The sequence below is a fragment of the Lissotriton helveticus genome, chromosome 10, assembly GCF_964261635.1.
Source record: "Lissotriton helveticus chromosome 10, aLisHel1.1, whole genome shotgun sequence".
Taxonomy (NCBI): Eukaryota; Metazoa; Chordata; class Amphibia; order Caudata; family Salamandridae; genus Lissotriton; species Lissotriton helveticus.
In genome coordinates this window covers 160,101,853-160,126,018 of record NC_136071.1, presented here as the reverse complement: position 1 = coordinate 160,126,018, position 24,166 = coordinate 160,101,853, and the positions used below count along the sequence as shown (strand labels likewise).

The following is a 24,166-nucleotide window of genomic DNA, read 5'->3' as shown; positions in this document are numbered from 1 at the left end:
TCCTTGCATTGCTTACGCTGGTTCAGCTAGCTGGTAGCGCGACTAACCTCTGATGGCGGGCTCGGCACTTCCAGCGTTGCTACCAGAGGTAGTGGTGAAATGGAAATGGAAGGGGAGCGCAATGGCATCAGCGCTAGTGCAACCTGCAGTGGCTGTCTCCTCGATTGTGGCTCCCCTTAATTATGGGTCCTCCTCACGAACACTCACATATGCTGCGACCGTAGTAATCCATAATTGTCCGTACTTTATTGGTTCCCGCAGCCTCGGACAGTGAGGTACAGTGAGGGACAGTGAGGGCAGCAAGCAGCAAGCAGTAGTTGGGGTAGTAGTTGGAGTCCGTTCTTGCCGCTTTTGCCCTTTTGCCCTCCTTTCAATGCGGATGTTACTTTTCACCCGCTCTGCTTTCTCTCTCTCCCAGGGGGGAACAACAGCAGAGGCAGCAGAAGCAGAAGCGAGAGCAACGGCCGTATCCAATGGTGGGTCTGTGGGTCTGCTCTCCCCCGCTTATCTATCGCCCAGGGGGGGGGGGGCAGCAGGACCAGTGGGAGCGGGAACGGCAGCAAGACCACAGTGAAAGGCAGACAAGAGCGGGAGCAACAACGGCCGCGTCCGATGGCGGCGGCGTTTCTGGCGTTTCTGAAGTCCTCGCAAATTCACGGCTCACAAGCGCCCTCCCATAATGGCTGTACTTTTTACTTGTGGTGTTACACGGTCAGCGTTATTTAGTCGGTGAGCACTATTTTCTTTTAATGGTCTTTCCCTATTACACCCATGATGTCGCAGCACGGTGTCTGCTTTTACATTGTTCATATTAATGTATTTATTTTTGTAATTTGCAGCTCGGTCCGCTTTCGGACGCGCTTCTTTATTTATGTAATTTGCAGTGCGGTCCGCATTCACTTTAGCGGCAGTGCTTCTTTATTTAATTAATTTGCAGCGTGGTCCACTTTCACTTTAGCGGTACAGAAACAGTCTTCTTTTATTGTTTTTTTTTTGTAAGTGAAAGCACCCCATACCACCCTTTCACTTTAATGTTGGCCGCGCCCCTCTCTCTTTAGACGCTGCTCACTCTAACCTGAATATGGTGAGCATGCATCTCAAGAAAGCGGCGCGGCCACTATAAAAGTGGTGTCGCATTTACGAGAGTTTGAGGTATTGCATCAGAAATGACAAGGCTTTTTATATATGTGTTGCTTTTAAAAACACATAAGTAAAAGGCATTGTCATTTACAATGTCAATAGCTTAAACTCTCGCAAATGCCAGACCTACTGCATTGAAAATGTTTGATTTGTACAGCGTTTACAAACATGAGCATCAAGGTTTGACAAGATTACACATTGTGGATGTTTTGGTCCAATAGGGAAGCCAGAGGTAGACCCTGGTAGCAAAATCAGCTCTTTTGAAACTATTTTCTATAATTTCGCAACATTGTAAGCAGTTACTGTTAGCCTTGTGCCTCTGCTGTTCACAACCACTTCCCCTTTTCACTCAGTAATAGCACAATTTGCAGGAAGGCACTGGAAAATACTTTAAAGATTTAGGCACTTTTATTTTATTCGTATTAATTGCTTAGGATACTTTTGTAAACTAATAACCAGAGACCACCGAATATTAAACCCAACTGCCCACTCATTGGCAAATTAGAAACAGAGGATTCAATCAATCAATCAATCAGGGGCTGGTATAGCGTGGCTACTCACCAGTGAGAGTGTCAAGGCGCTTGGGGCGGAGGGGCTGTTGGTCCCTCTCGGTGTAGGATCATTCGAAGAGCCAGGTCTTGAGGTCCTTCTTGAATTGGGCCCGCAACGGGGATTGCCGGGTCTTGGTGGTGTAGTAGGAGAATAATCTTCCTCCGGTTCTGGTCTTGTGGATCCTGGAGACGGTGCAAGGGCGAGTTGGGCGGAACGAAGTTGTCTGGCGGGTACGTGGATTGCGATGATTGATTTTGGAAATGTGCTGAGAGACAAATACTGATAGGAAATACTGTACTTGAATACAGATATGTCAATTTCTTTTTTGACGTAGCTCTCACACATAAGCATAAAGTCGCTGATTCACAAAAGCATTTATGAATACCGAAAGTAGTATTACAAGAGCACTCTTTTATGTAATCAGTGCTTAATTTGATCCATTGGTTTCCGGGGCTCAGAACCGGCACTTAATCATGAACATTTGGGCTTATAGCACAAACTCGATCCGAAGGTATTGCAGTGCGGACACATTCACTTTTGGTAGGCACAGGAGTTCTGTTTTATGGGGCGCTTACAGTGAAATTGGCTGCTGCAAGCTGACTCCTGATGAGTGCTCTGGCAATTTAAAAAAAACAAATTAACTACTGTATGTACTCTTATATGCCATTGGGAATAAGTCGGAAATGTCAAACGCCTTATTCATAAAAGTTAAGACAAGGCTCACTACTTTCTGTTTTCTGTATTTATACATGAATATTCCCTGCACATGCCCACTGTATTCCCGTTATAGATGTTTTGGTGCTAATTCACAAAAGCACATAAGAGTACTAAAAGAAGAACTACATGAGTACTATTTTACATGCTCCAAAATGTCTAAATAGTGCCTAAGTGTCCTTCTCTTGTAGCACACAAACATATCTTAAATTTGCAAAAATTGACTCTAACCCAACTCAAATGACACCTTTTGCAAGCCTGATGCACGGCGGGTCAATGTGTGTCATTTTTGAGGGCCTTGAATGGAACACTCCGGAGTACATTTAAAACATACTCAAAACCTCATTCGGCTTTGGAACACAAAACACTCTGCCTAGTAACATCCACATATCACTTTACCGCCACCTTATTAGCCAAGACCCTTGGTTTCCAGTGGTGTAGCCAGTGTGTCATGGGTCTTAGTGCAAGGAAAAGGGCCACTTACCTGCAATTTGAATTGCAAAATACGAAAATTATAAGGGCTCATTGGGCCCCTTAGTCATCTGTGCCCTGGTGCCGCTGCACCAATGGATGAAGGCAACTGGGGGTTGGGCCCACTGGGAAAGAGGGTAGGTCGGGCCACTAGTAAATACAGAATAAATGGGGATTTTACCTATGCCTCTGTTGTGAATAAACCAATGAATGCTGAATTGGGTAAACCAAAATTTATTAGTTTAACCAGACTTTCAAGTCTTTTGGATTCATTTATTTTTTAAATCGATCAGTTATTTTAGTTTAGGCAAAACAAAGAACATTATCAACTTCACGAATTGCCATATACTCTACAATACATAAATATTCCACAAGAATACCAACATTAATACAGTACTAAAGACATGACTACATAAATAATAATTACATGTATGTACAATTCCAATGCCAGAGTGCTCTTGGACACAGTGAAAAGATCGCGCTGTTATCTAATAGTACAGTCTTGATCCTGCCACACTTTTAGACAAAAAACAGTATCGAGTATCTCAAACCAATACAGCATATATCTGCTCATATGCAAATCTGGAGGTGTTCTGTATTAATCACAATGTAACAAAAATGAACAATGCCGACGCGTTTCAAGTCCCTTGGATGAATCAAAGGACTCTCATCAGGGCTGTCAAAGTCTGGTCCATGGAAGCTATTTCTAAAACACAAAAACATAAAAAACTTAATCTATCTTGTCCTACCGCCATTCAATATTTACAAAGGGATTTCTCCCATGGGGAGGTGCAGCCTACCTGCTAAGTTCGAATTCCAGGGCTGCACTTTTCGTGTACTGTGGTCTGTGCCGTGGGTGCTCACTGGAACAAAGTGAGAGTATTTTCATCAAGAATCTATGTGGCTTTAAATTCATAATAAAAAGGCCACCGGGGCAGTGTTTTACCTTTCATATGTTGGTGTCGACGTCACGTTTGTGTCACTTCAATCGACAGGGAAAAATCCTCACCTGGGTCACATATTCTACAATAATGTGAATAACAGTAATCAGCCTCACATTGACTGTGTGTGCAATGCTTTAATATTTAAGAAGCGCTCCACTGACTTACTTTTGGTCCGCCCTGGGGCGGTTCGACCCCGCTATGAGTAAATGAATGTACTTGATTTCTGTGAAAATACAAGTGAAACGGACACGTTTTAGTCCGGGCGCGTACCGACGCCAAACGCCACATCAATCTCATTATTTGAGCCTTCCCAAAGAAGCCTACCTTGACCCGTCTGACACGGGGCTTCTGCCTGTCGCTGCCGGTGGTCTCAATGATTCAAAGTCTGAAAAAACAAGCGGTACACGTGTAAAACGGACCGCGTTGTATTGCGTGTGAAGCCAATTAACACACACTTCTCTGCGCTGCACAGAGGCTTACCTTATTATTTGTTTTAAGTAAACGTCCACATCACCCGGAACAGTGCTGCTACAGACGCTTTGGAGATCGCGCGAGTACTTCGCAAGTCTTTAGGAACCCAGTCATGTGATCATCATGTGACTTGGGAAGGTGTGTGCCCCAACATGGAGGCTTCTGGGAACAGTAGTTCACCCTAACTGTGGATTCCTGCCTATTCTTTACATTCTGTTTATTTCGCTCAGACAATTGAGCCCATTGTTCACGCTATTGAACTTCATTATTAAATAGGCTTCCTTCTGGAGTAAGGCCATTTCTACATTTGGATTATACTTAGAGTCAATCCAAAAAAGAATCGTCCACTTAAAATCATTTTCGGTGTGGTTACAGCTCACAAAATGTTCCACCATTGGCGCGGTCAGCACTTTTTTCTTAATCCGTGAACGGTGCTGTGTAATCCTGACATTGGCTGCTTGGGTTGTTTTTCCTATGTATACTTTGTCACAGACGCACACCACAGCATAGACCACATTTTTAGTTCTACAATTTGTGAAAACATCATGTCTCCACGTCACATCATTATTGGAAAAAACATTTCCTTCAAGTGTTGACGCACAGGACACGCAATTGCCACATTTGCGGTGCCCGCAGATGGGTTTTAAATTCCATTGGGCAATAAGATCACTTTTTGGCTTCTGGATAAAACTGTCTGCCTTTACCAACTGTTGCCCTAAGCTTTTGTTTTTACACATGGCGAAGATCGGTTTTTGAAGGGGAGGGTCCAGCGTTTCCAGTAAATGCCAGTTATTTAGAATAATGCGCTTGAATTGGTTTGTGTGTTGGCCGTAGGTCGACACACAGACCAATCTCTCAAGCTCCTCCTTCTTCTTCACCTTGAGCAAAGAGTCCCTTGGGATGAAACTGACTCGTTTCTTCGTGTGTGAAAGCAGCTTTTTTGGGTACCCCCTGTTTGCCATTTCTTTACAAAATATGGAAGCGTGTGTCTCAAAATCAGATGAGTTCGTGCAGTTGCGTTTTATCCTTAGCATTTGCCCGTAGGGCAAGTTCTCTCTTAAACTTTGTGGGTGCGAGCTTTTGAAATGCAAGATTGTATTTCTATCCGTTGCTTTTTTGTGCATTGTTGTGAATAGCGATCCCTCGCTGCTGCCTACTGTGACATCCAGAAAGGTCATTTTGTTTTGACTAGAATTTAATGTAAATTTAATGTCACTGTGGCGAGAGTTGAGCCAATCATAGAATTCATCTAACTGGGTCTGACTCCCCTGCCACAGGAGCCAGACATCATCGATGTATCGTAGCCATTGATGTATGTTGTCCCTGAATGGATTGTTATTATATATGAACCGGTGTTCATATTGGTCCATATATAGTACCGCCAGCTCCGGCGCATAGGGACAACCCATGGCTGTCCCCTTGATCTGAATGTAGAACTCATTTTCGAACTTAAAATAGTTGCTCCGTAGCGTGATTTCTGCTAGTGACAAGATAAATGACGTTGGTACCCTGTGTGGTCTTTCCCGCTGGTCCAAATAAATCTCAATCACTTCCAAAGCCTCATCTTGAGGGATTTGAGTGTATAGCGAGGCCACGTCTAGTGTTACCATCAGTTGTGTGTCTGCATCAAATGGGTTCCCCTCAATTTTGGTGATAAAATCCATAGTGTCACGAAGATGTGACTTAACCTGCAGTATACACGGTTTTAGGAAGAAATCTATATACTTCGATACTGGCTCAAGTGCAGAGTCACAGCCTGAAACAATCGGGCGGCCCGGTGGTACCTGGGCATTTTTGTGTATTTTGGGCAAAAAATACAATACCGGTGTTCAAGTATTCATACTCTCTGGATCCCAGAAAGCCCTCATCAAGCCCTTCTTTTGACAGTCTCTGGATTTTATCTTGAATCGCGTGTACAGGGTCTTCCATGGATGGCCTGTACCACTCGCGATTATTCACATGTGCCTGACCCTCTGTAAGGTACATGGAGCGTGGCCATAGCACAACCGCCCCACCCTTATCTGCCTGCTTGATTATGATCGAAGTGTCTGATTTCAAGTCGGCTCAACTCTCGCCACAGTGACATTAAATTTACATTAAATTCTAGTCAAAACAAAATGACCTTTCTGGATGTCACAGTAGGCAGCAGCGAGGGATCGCTATTCACAACAATGCACAAAAAAGCAACGGATAGAAATACAATCTTGCATTTCAAAAGCTCGCACCCACAAAGTTTAAGAGAGAACTTGCCCTACGGGCAAATGCTAAGGATAAAACGCAACTGCACGAACTCATCTGATTTTGAGACACACGCTTCCATATTTTGTAAAGAAATGGCAAACAGGGGGTACCCAAAAAAGCTGCTTTCACACACGAAGAAACGAGTCAGTTTCATCCCAAGGGACTCTTTGCTCAAGGTGAAGAAGAAGGAGGAGCTTGAGAGATTGGTCTGTGTGTCGACCTACGGCCAACACACAAACCAATTCAAGCGCATTATTCTAAATAACTGGCATTTACTGGAAACGCTGGACCCTCCCCTTCAAAAACCGATCTTCGCCATGTGTAAAAACAAAAGCTTAGGGCAACAGTTGGTAAAGGCAGACAGTTTTATCCAGAAGCCAAAAAGTGATCTTATTGCCCAATGGAATTTAAAACCCATCTGCGGGCACCGCAAATGTGGCAATTGCGTGTCCTGTGCGTCAACACTTGAAGGAAATGTTTTTTCCAATAATGATGTGACGTGGAGACATGATGTTTTCACAAATTGTAGAACTAAAAATGTGGTCTATGCTGTGGTGTGCGTCTGTGACAAAGTATACATAGGAAAAACAACCCAAGCAGCCAATGTCAGGATTACACAGCACCGTTCACGGATTAAGAAAAAAGTGCTGACCGCGCCAATGGTGGAACATTTTGTGAGCTGTAACCACACCGAAAATGATTTTAAGTGGACGATTCTTTTTTGGATTGACTCTAAGTATAATCCAAATGTAGAAATGGCCTTACTCCAGAAGGAAGCCTATTTAATAATGAAGTTCAATAGCGTGAACAATGGGCTCAATTGTCTGAGCGAAATAAACGGAATGTAAAGAATAGGCAGGAATCCACAGTTAGGGTGAACTACTGTTCCCAGAAGCCTCCATGTTGGGGCACACACCTTCCCAAGTCACATGATGATCACATGACTGGGTTCCTAAAGACTTGCGAAGTACTCGCGCGATCTCCAAAGCGTCTGTAGCAGCACTGTTCCGGGTGATGTGGACGTTTACTTAAAACAAATAATAAGGTAAGCCTCTGTGCAGCGCAGAGAAGTGTGTGTTAATTGGCTTCACACGCAATACAACGCGGTCCGTTTTACACGTGTACCGCTTGTTTTTTCAGACTTTGAATCATTGAGACCACCGGCAGCGACAGGCAGAAGCCCCGTGTCAGACGGGTCAAGGTAGGCTTCTTTGGGAAGGCTCAAATAATGAGATTGATGTGGCGTTTGGCGTCGGTACGCGCCCGGACTAAAACGTGTCCGTTTCACTTGTATTTTCACAGAAATCAAGTACATTCATTTACTCATAGCGGGGTCGAACCGCCCCAGGGCGGACCAAAAGTAAGTCAGTGGAGCGCTTCTTAAATATTAAAGCATTGCACACACAGTCAATGTGAGGCTGATTACTGTTATTCACATTATTGTAGAATATGTGACCCAGGTGAGGATTTTTCCCTGTCGATTGAAGTGACACAAACGTGACGTCGACACCAACATATGAAAGGTAAAACACTGCCCCGGTGGCCTTTTTATTATGAATTTAAAGCCACATAGATTCTTGATGAAAATACTCTCACTTTGTTCCAGTGAGCACCCACGGCACAGACCACAGTACACGAAAAGTGCAGCCCTGGAATTCGAACTTAGCAGGTAGGCTGCACCTCCCCATGGGAGAAATCCCTTTGTAAATATTGAATGGCGGTAGGACAAGATAGATTAAGTTTTTTATGTTTTTGTGTTTTAGAAATAGCTTCCATGGACCAGACTTTGACAGCCCTGATGAGAGTCCTTTGATTCATCCAAGGGACTTGAAACGCGTCGGCATTGTTCATTTTTGTTACATTCATTTGATTGTGATTAATACAGAACACCTCCAGATTTGCACATGAGCAGATATATGCTGTATTGGTTTGAGATACTCGATACTGTTTTTTGTCTAAAAGTGTGGCAGGATCAAGACTGTACTATTAGATAACAGCGCGATCTTTTCACTGTGTCCAAGAGCACTCTGGCATTGGAATTGTACATACATGTAATTATTATTTATGTAGTCATGTCTTTAGTACTGTATTAATGTTGGTATTCTTGTGGAATATTTATGTATTGTAGAGTATATGGCAATTCGTGAAGTTGATAATGTTCTTTGTTTTGCCTAAACTAAAATAACTGATCGATTTAAAAAATAAATGAATCCAAAAGACTTGAAAGTCTGGTTAAACTAATAAATTTTGGTTTACCCAATTCAGCATTCATTGGTTTATTCACAACAGAGGCATAGGTAAAATCCCCATTTATTCTGCTGCACCAATGGAAGCAGCGCCCATGTTTGTTTCTCTCTTCCATAAAATAGACTTAGGATGCACCTCCTTCTGTAATACATTAACAAATAATTACTAAGACCTCTTTAACCCTATGGTATTGAGAGCTGCAAATTATTTTCCAGATCATCATATTGAACTTGATGTTCCCCTTCTATTCTTGTAGTGCAGAATGCTCCTCTTTCATTTTGAGGCGTGCTTTCCTTATATCTCCCTTACACCTCATCCCTAGTGAGGGTGTAGCTAGCATGTTCACAGCAGGTGCATTAGTGCCAGAGCTCATGGGTACTGGAAGCTGACTATACTCCAATTATGCCTTAGTTTTACTACTGAAGAAATGGTGAATGAGGCTTACATCATTCCTTGAATTAGAGCCTCTGGCATTCTTCCTACACAACTGGCCTTAGTCTCCACCTCTTACTACTCCTGTTCTTAGGCCCCCACATCCGCCACCGCTCGATATATAAATTAGCAGTTATAGTAAGTTAGTGTAATGATGCCCATGAACTGTAAGAACTGTGGATAGCGGCTCTTTTTGCTAACCTCAACTTGGGAAAATGTATTTGGATTATATTCATAGTTGGTGGTTTGTAGCTGTGGATCATTATTGCAGTACATTGGACTTAGGTTAACAATCTCTTATTTTGAGGCCAATGAAGTGAACCTTGGGGGTTTCAATTGACTAAAGATGGTTTTTATGATGCTCTTTATTAATGATGTTCCATGTGGTGATTATATTGTGTTACATTGTAAGTTTTAATAAACTGGAAAAAAAAGTTTTACCATACCATAACTTAGATGTTCCTTCTGAAAATGATATAGTTTTTCTTCAGATCAATCTATATCTCTACCATAGTCCTACTTCCATGGGTCTCTAAACAAAATACAGCTCAATTTTCTACCTCTGTTGAAGCTTTGCTACAAGATTCTATTAAACCTTTTGATCTAATTACTCACTTCTTCAGCATTTTAAATATATTCATTGTCTCTGACCTTATTCGGTAGTATATAGTGCCATCTGTCTCTGACATACTTACAAACAGGTCTCCAATAGTGGGTGCAAATTGTTCAATGACCTTTTGTCACCTGACTCTCATTTTGGGATTTGACCTAATATACTAATAGGTTGTGTCACAAAATGTCCATTTCGAGAAGGATTCAAAACCACCTGCCTAAAGAATAATCAATAGGCCAGTTATTATTCTCAAGCCCTGTGATTGGCTACTGACACCCAGAGGGTGATGCGCAAGGTACCACTGACAACTGTGCCTAAATGTGAAACATTTTTCTTGATCCATCTGAATCCCTTAACTGGACAAGTTCTGCTTTTAGAAAAATATTTTATAGTTTGAAAATAAATCGAGGCTAGCATGCAGGGGTCCCTAGCCACTCTCTGCTCTCCAACAGGCTCTGACATGATTCCTCAAGGAGTAGCTGTTTTGGGACACTTTCCCTTTTGATTATCAGATACCAGCCAAACTCTCATGTCTGTTTCTGATCAATGTTTTGTGACTTTTTTTGTGTGAATTGTAAATCACTTATACAAGCCATTGCAAATTGCAATTAGGAGGGGAAGAAGCTACTATAAATCCTCCTACTTGCGATTTTGGCTGAGCCGCTAAACCCAATTTGTGAGCTGGAAAGCCATTTCTGACTTGCAAAAAGGGGCTTTGGTAACTAGTAAAAATATTGCAGCTGCAAACCTCGTGATTCTGTGAATCGCTAGATTTGTGAACAGAAAAGGGTTTTGGACACCAGCCCCATGTTTTACACAAAAAACTGAAAATAGACTCCTTTCTATTTTTGCCAATTGTTTCTGTAAGAAAGTGCATTTTTATTTGGGGTTTGCAAATGTCCACCTCAAGGAATAGTAGCACTCCTGCCCAGGTGAAACCTCAAAGTCACTAAATTAACCTGAGCTCAGTACCATGGCAGCTATGGCATAGAGCAGACAGTCTCAACTTAAAGCAATGTGTGAAGTATTTATGTAGTACAAAACAGTAATAATGTCAAAAACACAAATAAACTGTAATGGGCATGAGGCAGGCAATTTTTTCATGCAACTAAAGCGTGGTAGTGCACGGTCATTTACAGACAGCACATTTTCCATTGAAATGGCCACTAAGTTTGCACAGACATACAGTTTTACTGATAAAACCATATTGCACACAAATGGTAATATGTAGAAATTGTGAAGAAAAGGATGGTGCACAAAAATAGAATTTCAAAGGTTTGTAGTTTGATGAAAGATAAATCCATCATTAATTCAATCTTTAAAAGGCCTCAGCCAACGCGTTTCATTCCATGTGGAACTTCATCAGGGCTTGGTATTCTCTTGAGAGTCCCATAGAGCGGTCAGAGAGTAAGTATAGAAAACCTCCTTGATATGGCTAGGTCACGTTCTTTGGTAAAGAAGTCGAATTCGTGTAACAGCAAGTATAGACAACCAGGTGTCTTCAGACTCACGGCGGATTTGGACCACAAAAAATAGTTTTAGATGTATAAACTTAAAGAATGGCCCTTTATCATGAGAGAGTTAAGCTACCGACCAAGGTGGCAGTCGTACAGCTTAAATAAAGAAAATAAGAAGCAGGACATATATAACCCAGGACCACATGAATGTAAGCTTCCGCCCATCTACATTTGTCCCCCCTGGGTCCCCCGTTTACATTTGTCCCCCATGGGTTATATATGCCCTGCTTCTTATTTTCTTTATTCATCTCTTCATCACCAAGTAAACGTGTCCTGATTTATTTTGATCATATTAAAATCTTTGTTTCCATCACACTTCAGAACATGTGTTTCATTTTGCTTTTTGAACAGCTCAATGTGTACACTTCATTTACAGGTATTTATACTTTGCTGTGTGTTGCACAAAATTACATCCTACAGCCTTTCCTTTAACACACTCTATACCCCAGCAAAATTGTCACATAATGCACTCTGCTTTTCCTTTTCTCACTGCAAGGTGAGAGGATTTTGTAAACACCAATCCACATTTTAAAAAGCAGAGGTTTATAACAGTTTATCAAAAGGCATAAAGCATAAAAAAAATTAAAAATTAAAAATGCAAGTGCGGGCTCCCGTGCTTGTTTTAAAAAATAACCTCCGGGTGGGCCAGGTCACAGGGGTATATAATTTATATAGGAGGGTGCTCACTGGGCCTCCTACTAGGGCTTATTAAAGCCCCAGGGACAACCCCCTCCCCGAGGCTATTAATATTATTAATGCGGGTGCCTCACATTTGACTTGTGTCACTGAAGCGCCTGTTTGGAGTTTCATCGGTCTACTAAAAAGCATTGCCCGTGACCTACAGTATGGGAAACACTCGTATAATCTATATTTCAACTTTTCTTATATGCCAGTTACAGTGTTACCAGTGGCAATGTCATTTTTGGGCCTAACCACAGGGGGACAATGTCTTTTAAGTGTCACACATGTTCTACTCTTAAATATTATGCACCCTACGTAGTGGGCAACAATTTGCACTTCAGGTGACTGATTATTATTTTAACTCCAGATTTACTAGTTGTTAAAATATGGATTTTAACAGTTCTTTGCAGCAGGATTCAAGTTGCTTCTCTCAGGCTACCTAGGGTAGGCCTGAAGCAATGCTTTCCCCGCTACTGTAGTAGACAGCAGAATAGGTGCTGGAGTCAACAGGTGGTCTTTATCTTCCAACCCTGGGTAATAGGCACACCAAATAAGTCAATTAGTGATATTCATGGTTAGGAGTACAAGCACTTTATTACTGTTTAGCAGGTGTAAAGTATGCAGAGTTTCAAGTCCAGCAACAATAGAGGAGAAAATTTTAGGGGACCTTACAGAAACTTCAGATTTCCTACAGTTTTGTCTGAGGTGTTTTCAGGCACACAATTATTTCATTTGGTGTATTACATGACCTTAGGCTTGCAGGTTATTGCCTATTTCATTGCTAGTGAGACAATGTGTGTCTGGACCCATTTGGGGATTTCCTTGTTTTTCTCCAATTTGAGCAACCAGTAATGTTCCCTCTTTATATATTTATTTATGGAGGAACTGAAGCATTTTCAAAAGGCATGCTGCACAAAACAAGCTAATGATACACAACCATTAGTGTAATGTATGATGATGGGGGTTTTCTGCGGAGGCAAAGGCGGCTGTGCAATGTTGCAAAGTTTTTTTCTCTTCACCACCTCCAGGTCAAAAGCATGACTTTTGAACCACTTTATGCTGTGTGTATGTGTGTGTGTGTTGTCTGTATATATATATATATATATATATATATATATATATATATATATATATATATATATATATATTTTTTTTTTTTTTTTTTTTTTTTTGATCTAATTGAAAAATGGAAAAATAAGGGAATACTTGACTTCAGAGATTGGAAGAATCTCAAGTGTGACTTTCCTCAAATGGCAACATTCTACCACCTGCCAAAGGTTCATAAAAGTAAAATATGGCCTCCGGGAAGACCCATCGTGTCTGCTAAAGACAGTTTATTGGAGAAGACCTCAAGCTATATCGATAGCTTCATTGCCCCATTCGTGAAGGACCTAAGTTCGTATCTTAAGGATACGAAGGACTTTTTGAGAATAATACAGGATGTTAAATGGGAAGAAGATATGATCTTGATCACATTAGACATTGCCAGTTTGTATACATGCATCAAGCATGAGGACGGTCTTATGGCAATGAAAAGCTTCCTTGAACTCAGACCTATTAAGTACCGGAGCCATAACACCATGCTCTTGGAATTTACAGACTTCTGTTTGAGAAATAACATCTTTTTATTTGCAGGAAAACTGTATTTACAACTGCAGGGGACCGCGATGGGCACGTGCTTCGCCCCCAGCTACGCGAATCTATTCGTGGGCTGGTGGGAGAAGCACGTGGCCTGGGCGGAAGACAACGACAGGTGGATGGAGAATATTGTTCTGTGGACCCGCTACATCGACGATTTGTTTTTGGTGTGGCGGGGAACACAGAAGGAGGCTGAGAGATACATTGCAAAACTAAATGAAAATAACTTGAATCTCAGCTTCACGAGCAACATGAGCAAAAGTGAGGTATTCTACCTGGACCTTCGGGTCTATGTGGAAAATGATAGGATTCAGACCGCTGCCTATAGAAAACCTACGGCGGGCAATACAATATTGCACTCACGAAGTTACCATCCCCGCAGTGTCATGAACAACATCCCCTTGGGAGAGTTTTTGCGGATTAAGCGCAACTGCTCTACCACACAGGAGTTTGAGAAGGCCAAGGAACAGTCTAAGTATAGATTTTTACAGAGAGGCTATGGAAAAGGAATCTTAAGTCAAGCAGAAATGAGGAGTGCCTCAGTCGAAAGACAAGATCTTTTGACTGAGAAACGCAGACCCTCAGACACAAAAATCAGATTAATCACCGATTTTTCAGAGAAATCTCCAGAAATCTTCAACATAATACGCAAGAACTGGAAGATTCTGAAATCAGATTCTGTGATCGGCAAATCAATATCTGATTATCCCTTAATCACTTACAGAAAGGGGAACTCTTTTAAAGATTACCTTGTAAATAGCCACTATGAAAAGAAAAGAAAAAGAAAAATGACGGTAACAGGCTTCTATCCTTGCATGAAGTGCAAGGCCTGTAAGAACTCCCAAAAAGTCAAAGAATATCACATTCCAGGAAAGGAAAGGAAAGGCAGAATAACCAAGTTGGTCAATTGTAATTCTGACTATACTGTCTACTGCTTAACATGTCCCTGTGGGAAAAGGTATATAGGAAGCACAGTAAAAGCCACCAAACTTAGGGTCCTAGAACACATGAGGGCGATCACCACGAAGGACCCCAATTACCCAGTAGCTCGTCATTTCGAGCAGGTACATGATAGCAATAGTAATCTATTGACGTATTTCATTCTGGATCAGTTAGTCAGAACAGAAAGAGGAGGAAACTGGATAAAGAAATTAAGAACATTAGAATCAAGATTTATTATCCAATTGCAAACCAAGACCCCGGGGGGGATGAACAATGAAGAGGAGATGTGGACTCATATTTGAGGCACTCGTCTCTGTCCCGGAACTCTTTCTGAATCCTGGAAGCTGATGTACATAGTCCCTTATTATAGACAGAGATGTCTAAACGTTAGTCACCTGAACAGTAGTTGTCATTATGAATCATTATGTCATTTTCAGTATTGCACAAAAGTGAGGATCACAAAATGCATTAGTGTTACAATTATGTACATATCGTTGTGCCCATCCAGGGCTAGATTGTCAAAACCTCATTGAACTTTGATTTTAACTGTTTGGTGATTTTCTGTATTGTGAACATTTTTTGATTTTCACCATGAGTTGGGTGTGAAAATCATACTATAGGTACCAATGGTGCGGATTATATCTTATGAATGCACGAAAAAGTTTGATTTGTAATAGTAATCATGTATGATAGTTATGATTCAATGCATTATAATGAATTATTTACCGTGCTAAGATGGCCGCCGTGTAAGTAATGAAAGAATTACTTGATGTACCTTTGTTTATGTCGATACAATGTGGAAACACGTGACCATGATCATCAATGGTCACTAGTTTAAATGTGATTGGGAAACAGTGTCAATCTACACTGACGAAGGCGGTGAACGCCGAAACGCGTTTGTGGATTGAATTTGCTGAGGTTTCACGGAGAATAAAATGTGTGAATGAACCTACGCGATATCTGACTTGGAGTGCTCTCATTTGTAACTAAACCCAGGACTGGAGGTTTTTCGTTTTGAATATATATATATATATATATATATATATATATATATATATATATATATATTCCGTACAGAAAGGTTGCCCTAATGAAGCCACCATACAAGGAAGGGTTACCGCACTCGAAGCCACAGGTAGTCGGTTGTCAGCATGTCACAGTCCTTTATAGCAGCCATACGTGTTTAGAGCTGAAAAGCTCTTGTTCACTGGCAAAATGATGAGAAGTAAGCCAGTACGTTGTGAACAACTCATTTATTAAATTCACGAGTCCCGCCCATGTGGGCGTTACCACAGGCATACTGGTAACAGTAGTCCTAATATGCCTGAAGACTCACCGTTCATTAAGGCAAGTGCGCGGCACATTTCATCATATATATATGTGTGATCAAGGGCTTTTCAAGCCCGAAACGTGTCATCTTGTGAAACTTGGCAATAAGGAAATAAACGGAACATTCTTGCCATACCTTTGTGGTCTGTTCTCCTTCTTCGCCGGCTTATGATAGCTGGAAGTGGTTCGGAGAGTCGTTTTGGATATTTATATATATATATATATGTATTTTTTTAGGTACTTATAGTTAGAACCACCTTTTTCCACCGACAAAGGGTTTTTTGTTTTGCTAATTACTGTGGAACCATTAGACAAATCTTCATGACATTTTCTAAAAAGTGACCTACTATGCAGAGTTCTGGATGGAACGTTTTGGAGTGGTTCGTCCAGTGCGGGCCAAGAAAAAAAAGGGGGGGGGGGGTTGTCCCAAATCGATTTTTCCTATTTTTAGACATGGCTACAGGCTAAACCGCTGAACTGATTTACACCAAATTTGTGAGAAAGCTAGCTTTTGGTCCAGAAATTCCCTGTTTGTAATGTGGTATGAGTATGTTCAGTTTTTTTGTAGTTTTTAAAGAAATAAAACTTTGCATGTCTTGAGACAAGTATCCTCAGTGGATCTGCATGTACCCACAGATTCAATTATATATTACTTTAATTTTAAAAAAGTCATACAAATTCACTGGAAAAAAGAAAGGTTACAGGGGCGTTATAGTTAGGTTCACGTTTTACCCAAACAAAACCGTGGAAATTCAACAGTTATAGTTATGCATATAGTTTTACTTATCTGAAGAAACTATAACTTGATTCGTTAAGTAACTTTAGGCCACAAGTTTTAATTTCTGAACATAAGTGTAACTGTCAGTATAACTTTAATCACAGAATTTTTATGGTGTTGTGTGGGTAAAACATTGACCTAACTATATCATCCCTGTAACCTTTGTTTTTTTTAGTGAATATATATAGATAGCAACTTTAGGCCCAGTAAAAGGCGGAAGCCGATAGGTGTCGGCCTGGGAGATGAATTTGTTTGCGCATCTTGGTCTTCAAATGAACGTCACTTTTGAAAATATGTGAAAAATAAAAAAAATAATAAAAGGGTGAAACTCACAGAAGACGGTGTCTAAGGAGGTTTTGTGCCGCCGTATCACAGGTCGCAAAGGACGACAATGTTGCATGTGCCATCATATCGAAGTGATGCAGAATTCGCACTTTTATCAAGGTTTCTTACTTCTCAAATTAGAAGAATTTCTAGAGAATAATAGTGTATATAGAGGACTATTGAGTGCAGTACTTATTTTCTAAAATAATAAGTGCCAGGGACCTGACCAGGAGGCCACTACAGCATACACCACCCATTGCCTCTGTCATCACTGCCAATGACGTTACTACTAACCATCTCCAAGATTATTAGAGGTCCCTAAAGCTAAAGGCTTGGCTGAGGGGGGGGGGGAGCAGGTACCAGTACTTTATAAAGTATATTGTATTCATAAAAAGCTGCTGTTCTATTCATTTCTAAATTCGACAAGCAGTGCCATCATGTGGCAGACTGTCATAAGTGATATGATGACAATGCACTGGAAACTAATTAAGTGCCGGTCCTGAGCATCGGAAACAACCAGCTCAAATTAAGCATTGATTATGTGGCATCACTAGCTGGGTAGACTGCTATTGCATGATATTGCCCACTGCATAGGGAAAACCCTATAACGTATGTAAAAACCAACCCAGTGATAATGGTATTTTATCATTTTTGTGAATGGTTTTTCTAAATTACTGGAAATTGCTGGAAATCAGGAATTTAGGGGTCCATTAGGATTGCGGGCAGATCGCCACCGCCCCGTTGGCGGTGGAAATCCACCTGCGAAAAACCTCTGCCCGCTCTGCATTTACCCCCGCCACATTACCATGGCGGGGGGAGCCTGGCGGACGGGAAGACCGTCCCCCGGTTTTCCACCCGGTGGCAGAGTTGACCGGGCGGAAAAGCTGCTAACATGGTGGCGGTGTCTGGGAGACACCGCCATCCATATTAGCATGTCTGCAGGGTTGTGCCTTTCCGTGGCGGCAACACTGCCACGGAAAGGCAGGCAGTTTTCGCAATTGGGGGTCCGTAGCGGGCCCCCTGGGATTCGTGGGGGAGGGGGGTGTACATGGGGGTTACCTATGGTACCCCCTTGCAGTTCCATGCACAACATGGCAGACACCGCGCGGTGCCTGCCATTTTGTGCATGGAACTGCACAAAATGCCTTCCTGGCATTGTGGCGGGCGGTGCTGAGTGCACCCCCCGCCACAATGTCAGGAATGCAGAATGCGCCCGCCAGTGTGGTGGGCGCATCCTAATGACAACGACGGCACCCCCGCAGCATCGGCGGGCGGTCCCAATCCCCGAAAGGATGGCGGGCGGAGAAAGTCCACCCGCCATCCTAATGACCCCCCTAGTGCTCAAGTACAGAACAATTCCACAGTGCAGAAAAACTTAACTAAGGGCTAAGTTGCAGGGAAACAAAATATGCTTCAATTTTCCAGATTGGATGTGTTAGAGTCAGTGCTTAATTTGTAAAAAAAATAAGTGCCAGAGCCCTTGCCAGGAGGCCACTGCAGCTTGCACCACCCATTCCCCCTGCCAGCACTGCTTGTGACAGTACCAATACAACCACTAATCACATTCCTACAAGTGTGACAATTCAGGATATTCCTAGCTTCCAAAGCTATGAGAATTGCTTTGGCGGCAGGTATTAGTCATTTCTAATGTGCATTTATTTAACCTCTTTAATGTGGGTGTGGGCCAATGGCTGACCGCACTACCTTCCCAGTGCGTCTGTTGGGCATTGGCCGACACTGGGGAGGAAATAAAGGCCCCTCTGCACCAGAGGGATTCATTTATTATTGCGGTCAATGGGGGACTCCTATTGACCTTGGTTTGATCCGTTCCTGCCGCAGGCACTTGTCCCAGGTGCAATGTTTTTACTGGCACAAGTGGGGTAAGGCTGGGTGGTAGGATTTTTGTGAATTCCTCCGGATTCTGAAAGTTTCTATCGCAGAAATATAAGAAAAATGTGTGATTTCAGGGACCTATGAAAGGCACACTACCCAGGAATCACCCAGTTGTCTACTTTAAAAAAATGGCTGTGGTTCTTAGGCTTGTATGGGAGGCCCCACAGCACAGCCACAAATACTGGGGCTACCCTGATTGCTTATCTGTCAATGTAGCACTTTATTGCCTTTTTGTGTCATAGTCTTGTGCCCACCCACACAAGTGGGGTACCTTCAGGGCCGGACTGAGAACCAAAACCGGCCCTGGCAGGGCCGATTTTGCAGCTATGCTGCAAAAACGGCCCTGTAACAAAAACGGCCCCCAGGGCCCAAAACCGGCCCCCACCCTAGCGGCGCACCGGGGGATTGCCCGGTGCCCGCAACGGCCAGTCCGGGCCTGGGTACCTTCTTTCTTGGGGGCAAGTAAGAACTCAGAGTGGTAGGAAATACGTGTCTCCCCACAGTTTCCAGAGCTTTCCATCATAGAAATGTAAGGAAATGTGTATTTTTTTACCAAAGTTTACCGTTTGCAAGCGATTCTGGGGAAAAAGAACATGGTTAGAGCCATGCAAGTCACCTCACCCTGGATTACCCAGGAGTCTAGTTTTAAAAAATTTGCAAGTTTGCTAGGTTTTTAAGGGGCCAGCTGAGCTAAGGCCTAAAATCCACATCTACCCACTTTGCAAACAAAGGGTCAGTTTTGAGTGGAAAAATGTGATGATTGCATGTTTTGGTTTGAGCCATATCCAGTCATGGGCACTAGGCCTATCCACACAACTGAGGTACCATTTTTATCGAGAAGCTTGGGGGAATGCTGGGTGGAATCAAGTTTATGGCTCCCTTCAGATTCCAGAACTTTCTATCACAGAAATGTAAGGAAATGTGTTTTTTTTGGTCAAAGTTTAAGGTTTGCAAAGAAATTCCGGGTTAAAAAACAATGCAAATCACCCCACCCTGGATTTCCCCAGGTATCTAGTTTTTACAAATGTGAGAGTTTGATAAGGTTCTCTAGGTGCCGGCTGAGCAAACTGCTATAATCCACAGCTACCCACTTTGCAAAAAAAGGGTCAGTTTTGAGTGAAAAATGTGATGCGTCAATGGCCATTTTCTGTCACGGGCACTAGGCCTACCCACACAAGTGAGGTACCATTTATTTTGGGAAACATATGGGAGCATTGAACATTAACACATTTGTTATTAAAATTTGGATTTTGCTGCATTTGTGCCTTCCAAATGTAAGCCAGTGTGTAAGCAAGAATATATTTTGAAAAATACCCTCTAAATCATATGTAAGTACGGGCACCCACAAATTCAGAGATGTACAATTATCAACTGTTGCTAAAGTCCATATATTTTGCCCATTTCAGAAATACTTAGGTTTACTTGATACCCATTTTTCTCTCTACATATTTCATAATAGGAATCGATCTAAACTCGTACACAACGAAAAACCATTGTACAGTGCAGCTCAGTTGTTGGCTCTGGGTACCTTTGGTTCTTAGAGAATCTACCAACCCTCTAGATCCTTGCAACCAGAAGGGTCTACATTACATAATTGCATATTGTTTTTGTAAATCAACCATTGTGACAAAAAGTTACAGATGAAACCGATGTCACTAAAGGTAGTTTTACTTACTCATTTTCAGTAGTCCTTTATTTTTGCTGAGTTCAGAATAATGTCTTCTTTTCAGAAACCTGTAGCTTTTTTGGATCACCCATGGGGTTCACAATGGTTTTCACCACAAACTTGAAGTAGATTGAGAGCACAAAAAATAAGAGAAAGGGGCCACCTCTGAATAATACCAAAACTGTGGTAAACAAGCCTTTGCAATGCAATCGGTCTCCCCTTTGGGACCTTATATGTATTGAGCTATGCAGCATTTTAGCCTGGGTGCTGAAACATCTACTGTTCTTTAACATGGAGGGAAAGTGAGCACCAAACTGCTTGACACATCAGGTATGTGAACACATGGAGAGAAATATTGCCTTTCAGTGGGAAATGGTATAGTCCAAAGCTCTGTTTTTAATATAAAATCAGTGGCTTCTGTGGTCATATCACTAAAAATACAAGATTTGAAGAAAATATATATTTAAAAAAAATATTTTTATTAACAATAAACATCGGAAGAAATAAACAAAACAAATTAAAGGCATTGGGTGGAGTTCAGTTTCAACAGTGGACAAGGACACAGTCTCGTTTTTACAAAATTATTAAAAACAGTATTTAGGTATCTGGGTCACGGGGATTCTTGCGCTTCCACTTCTGCTTGCCGCGCCGGGGGCGAGCATATCTCTCCTCTGTAACTATTCCAGGTCCCCCAAGCATTCCCCCATTTCTCGGAACAACCCCTGGCCACATTTACCGAGCTCTCCCGAAACATACACCAGTCCAGATCCTCCACCCATTTGGAAACCCGGGGCGGCTGACTGGCTCCCCACAACTGAGCGATATTTCACTTCGCTACCATACACGCCAGTGTTACCCTTTGTTTCCTGTATGTGTTTAAATCTGTGGGTTCCGACACATTCAGTATACATCTCCGGGCCTTCGGCCGCAGCTCCACACCCAATGCCCCTCGCATTTCTTCATGAATCTTTGTCAAATACTCCTGCACTGCCGCGCAATGCCTGAGAATATGCATAAAGGTGCTGAGCTCTCCACACCCCCTTCGGCACTCACCACTCTCCATTAGCCCCATTCGTACCAGCCGTGGCCCTGTGACATATGACCTATGCAATATCTTTAATTGTACCAGTCGAAGTCGCATCTGGATCGCGTCCACTCTCGGAGAGGAGACTGCCTCCGTCCAGTCTTCATCGTCTAGCTCCACCCCGTCTGCACTCCACTGTGTTCTAATACGCCCCAGTGGGTCCTCCATGTTATTAATAAGCTTTTTATATATTAAAGAAATCGCCTTCTCGGGGAGGTATCCGTCTAGCACATGATCCTCCAAAGGAGAGGCCTCGCGAAGTGCGGCGTCTCCAGATATATGTGTGAGGAGTGCATGCCTGATCTGGAGGTATCGATAGAACTCGTTATCGTGCAGGCTATATTGCTGCTTGAGAGAAGCAAATGTGTGTATTGTCCCCCCGCTCCACATATCTTTAATCTGAGTGATCCCAATAAGATCCAACTTATCGAATCCCTTGGTCTTCCACTAGCTCCCTAGTATCTCCGAATTCCACAGAGGGGTGGCCAGGGTGAGTCTCCTTTCCCAGGCCAGATATCTATTGGCCGCGTGCCACACGTGAACGGCATGCGCTGTTGGACCCTTTAGGGAAAACCGCCTAGGCCTGGCATACAGTGACCTGGTGAAATCACCACCAGCGCCAGCACGCAGTCCATGGCATTTCCTGGATCTCCCGAAGGTCCGTAAATAACATGGTTCACCGCCGCGAGCTGAGAGGCCCAATAGTACTTCCGCAGGTCTGGCAGCCCAATTCCACCGCCGTACCATGGGAGAGTGAGCTTAGAGAATGCTATGCGGGATCTTCCATCCCAAAGAAGCTTCCTCTGAAGGGCCTCTATATCTTTGAAATAGGAGGTCAGTACCGGTTCCATTGTATTCTGTAACACATATAGAAATCGGGGAAGGGCCATCATCTTAAACAGAACTGTCCTACCCAAAAATGAAAGTGGAAGCGCCTTCCAGCGCTCCACTTCTTTCTTGAGCCGGTCCAGTGGAGGTCCCAGATTATTGATATATCGTAGCTTTGGGTCAAGTGTAACATAGATACCGAGATACTTAAACCCTATTGGCTTGATCTGTATAGGGCAGGACTGCGGGAGCACTGGCAGCTCGCTCCTGAGGACGAAGAACACCGATTTCGACCAGTTAACTGCAAATCCGGAATATCTTCCGTATATGGCAAGTACATCTGGAAAGCTGATCAAAGAGCCCCTGGGGTTGGTGAGGTAAAGCAGGATATCATCCGCATACAGAGAGATTTTATCCTCCCAATCTAGTGTCCACCGCAGGCCTCGTATAGATTGGTCCCATCTAACCCATGCCGCCAGAGGTTCCAAGGCTAGAGCGAAGAGAAACGGGGACAGAGGGCATCCCTGTCTCGTACCCCTTCTGAGGGGAAAGTCGGCAGACCTTTGGTTATTGACTACTACTCTGGCCAATGGGGTAGCGTATAACAAACGTACCCAGCTTACGAACTCCGGTCCAAAGGCCATCTTCACCAATACCGCGAAGAGATATGACTACTCGACTCTATCAAACGCCATAGTGGCGTCTAAGGACACTAGTACCGCTGGTTCCTGAATCGATGGGAAACCACCCAGTATCCTGTGTAACCTACGCAGGTTGAGAGCAGTGTTTCAACGTGGCATGAAGCCCGACTGATCCGGGTGTACCAAGGTGGTGATTACCTTAACCAGTCTGGCAGCTAGCAGCTTCGCCAGGATTTTAGGCTCAGCATTGAGCAGCGAGATTGGTCTGTATGAGGAGCAAAGAGTCTTAGGTTTGCCTGCCTTGTGTATGACTACTATGTTCGCCACTCGCTGGTCATATGGGAGTCGACCCTCATCTTTACTCTCGGTGAACATGGAGCGGAGATATGGGGCGAGTTTATGGGCATTTAATTTATACAGTTCTATTGGGATGCCGTTCGGGCCTGTCGCCTTCCCGGATCTTACCCCTCTAATCGCTTGTGCCACTTCATCATCCGTGAAAGGGGAATCTAGATGCCCCTTATCGTCTTCTGATAGTGCAGGCATACGGATGTCTTTTATCATATCACTGTTATCAGCCTCTGTATACCCGCAGACCGAAGGGTATACACCTCTGTAATATTCTGAGAACTCATCGGCCACTGCCTGGGGGTCTGTAACAACGATAGAATACGCTCCTCGTAGCTCCGGCACAAGCTGCAATGCCCATTCCCCACGTTCGAGCTTGAAAAAATATTATTGTCTACGGGTGCTCGTGGAAGACAATTTCTATGGGTCGGAATCTAGAGAATGCTAAAGTGATTCTGGTATTTTACTGACCTCTGCTGGTCGTTTTTTATCAAAAAAGTTAAATAGAGGCAGTTGCCAGAAAAATTTACAAAAAAGAAAGTCTCTCAGCAAAAGCAATTCTGGTATTTGACTGGCCTCTGCTGCTTGTTTTCTATCAAGACAGTTAAATAGAGGCAGTTGAACAGAAAAAAGTCCCTAAGCTGAAGCAGACAAGTCCTAGGGATGATCTCC

At 42.9% G+C, this 24,166-nt stretch overlaps 1 protein-coding gene across 5 annotated transcripts in view; it reads left to right on the top strand.

Annotated features, from left to right (window-relative positions):
• The window catches only part of CARD11 (caspase recruitment domain family member 11), a 1,114,500-nt gene that overhangs the window by 499,548 nt on the left and 590,786 nt on the right, over nucleotides 1-24,166 (top strand). Inside the window, exon 1 of one of the 5 annotated variants that reach the window (XM_078665000.1) lies at nucleotides 707-729. The exons of the other annotated variants lie outside the window; for them this stretch is intronic. The gene's annotated coding sequence lies outside the window, so the exon portion shown is untranslated. Of the gene's footprint in view, nucleotides 1-706; nucleotides 730-24,166 lie in introns of those variants that run through there. 5 annotated transcript variants of the gene reach the window in all.